We start from the raw sequence: 2,651 nt of genomic DNA, 5'->3' as shown, positions 1-2,651 counted from the left end.
TTGAATACCTCTTCCTTACGAGAGCTATTTTTTCTTTCCAGAAGCAATTTGGAGTATCTATAAGGTTCACGTGAGTGGCTTTCTGTAATTATTTATTGGTCCAACTAGCCAATTAAATTGTTAAATCCTCCTTAATCGCCCACGTACCTATTTGACTTTCCTTTTCTTTATAAAGTTGCTTTCCCAACCGATGTGAGATACGTGCCCTCGGACCTAATAGGAACATAAATCTCTTTATGGAACCACAGAACGCAGAAATCATATTAACCTCTATATCATTTCTCTATTATGATATGATTTAGGTTGATACCATCTCCCTTCATCATTTTAAAACTGAAAATAAAAATGATTTCATTAGTATAACTAGTTATATTTATTTCATGCTAAGATAAAATAAATTCTGATGATGCTTAGAGTTGCACTTCAAAACGATAAATTGAAACGTACTGTGTTTTTTTTAAACTACATAAATATTTATTAAATCGAAAAAATATATTGTTGTTACTAATATACAATGTACCCATGGACAGATGAAAGAGGAAAGAAGGGCTGACAACGCGTTTACTACAATCATACACTATCAATGTAAAACTTTTTGGAAATAAAAGTTTAACCCTTTCTTTAATTGTCTCTAAAATTCCGGTCCGATACGTCCAATAGTTAAATAACAATTAACATTCAAAAAAAGTTATCGTGAGAACAGAGAGGCGTAGGTGATTTCCTTTTTAAAAAAATTACCGTAAAAATAAGCTCTATTTTATGCAAAAAGAGCGAATTCCCGAGCGGCTTTTGCCTGATCCTGGGACAATTTGTATACAGTGTGGATACAAATTGTGGAATATTGCTTATATTTCTTAAAATATTCGTCATATCAAAAACATGTTTTAATAAAAGTGTTAGGGGAAATTATTTCCCGTTTAGTGATATCAAGCAATCTTTCTTAGCACAAAAAATGTGGTTGCCAAGGTAACCGACTTAATTTTTTTAAACGGCACCATACAGGGTAGGAAAGTACCGATGGTCTATTTGAAGTTACGTGAGAGCGATAAAGTAAGCCATAGAAATCCATGCGATAGAGAAGGATGGCTATAATGAAGGCGTCTCATAGTCACCGCCCGTTTCGCCCTTCCACAAATAAGATCCACTTCTTATTTGTGGAAGGGCGAAATGGGCGTTGACTATTAGACGCCTTCATTATAGCCATCCTTGTCTATCACATGGATTTCTATGGCTTACTTTATCGCTCTCACGTAGCTTCTGATAGACCATCGGTACTTTCCTACACTGTATACTTTTTTTAGTGAAAATTAATACATTGTACCTTTCTAAATACGATACAATACAATTTTAATGGGGTCACATAAGAAAAAAATACAGTAAGTTCAATTTTTATAATTTTATTTTATGTCCTAAAGTATAATACTGTTTTGCACGTCTTAATTTGTCAGTTGTAAAGAGCAACTTAATTTCAACCTTTTTGTAATTTTTCCTTTCCAATACGTTTCTTTGGATCAATTAAAACCTATATCTACGATAATAACTTCTAAAATTAATGTTTAGTAACACATCCATACACAAAAAAGTTGTCTGTACTTTTCATGCGACATATGTTATCCGTAGTGTTTTTGCCTCCTAATCACGAATCCGGTGTCAGAATTGAGCTATCACATAACAGGAATTTCCTAACCTCAAAAAAGAGACCAAAAATAGCAAAAATTCACGTAAAAGTGCTAGGAAAAATACAAAAAAAATTTGTTTTTATATTCAAATATTCATTTATATGGTTAAGACCCCGTCGAACGTGAGTCTGCGGTCAGAATTGATGGTTGTTTTTCTAACGAGGGTCAGATATCACGAATTTTCAAAAAATAACAGATTCGCGCCAAATTTGGCAGAGGTGAGGTTTCGGGGATATTCAAGATGGCGGATCCACGATGGACGACCAAATTTTCAAAAAATAACAGATTCACCCCAAATTTTGTATACGGCGGTTTTCGGGGTCGCTGATTACGAATTCAAGGTCAGAATTGTGAAATTCATTTTGTAATATTTTTGTTTACCTACTTACATACTTTATAACCTGAGTACACAATGTTTTTTCGGCTATATCTTGTTCTTTCTTCTGTAAAAGATCTAATCACGGGTTTTTTGCCTAATCTAAGGTAATAAAGTACATAGGTAATTGATTAAATTTTGAAAAACAAATATTGGAAATCTGATCTCGGATTCGTGATCAGTGATCCCGAAAACCCCCGTAAACCAAATTTGGCGCGAATGTGTTATTTATTGAAAATCTGTATCCGCCATCTTGAATTTTGAACAAATCACCTCGGATCCGTGATCAGCGACCCCGACAACCCTCGTATGCCAAATTTGGCACGGATCTGTTATTTTTTCGAAAATTCTTGATATCTGACCTTAATTGAACCGTTTTTTTTTGAGGTTACAAATAAGAACCATCAATTCTGACAGCGGATTCACGTTCGGCGGAATCTTAACCATATAAATGAAGATTTGAATATAGAAAAAAAAATTTTGTATTTTTCCTAGCACTTTTTCGTGAATTTTTGCTATTTTTGACCTGTTTTTTGAGGTTCAGGAGGCAAAAATACTACGTATAACATACGTCGCATGAAAGTACAGACAACTTT

Source organism: Anoplophora glabripennis, unplaced genomic scaffold, assembly GCF_000390285.2.
Source record: "Anoplophora glabripennis isolate ALB-LARVAE unplaced genomic scaffold, Agla_2.0 scaffold856, whole genome shotgun sequence".
NCBI lineage: Eukaryota > Metazoa > Arthropoda > Insecta > Coleoptera > Cerambycidae > Anoplophora > Anoplophora glabripennis.
This window is presented reverse-complemented; position numbering follows the sequence as displayed.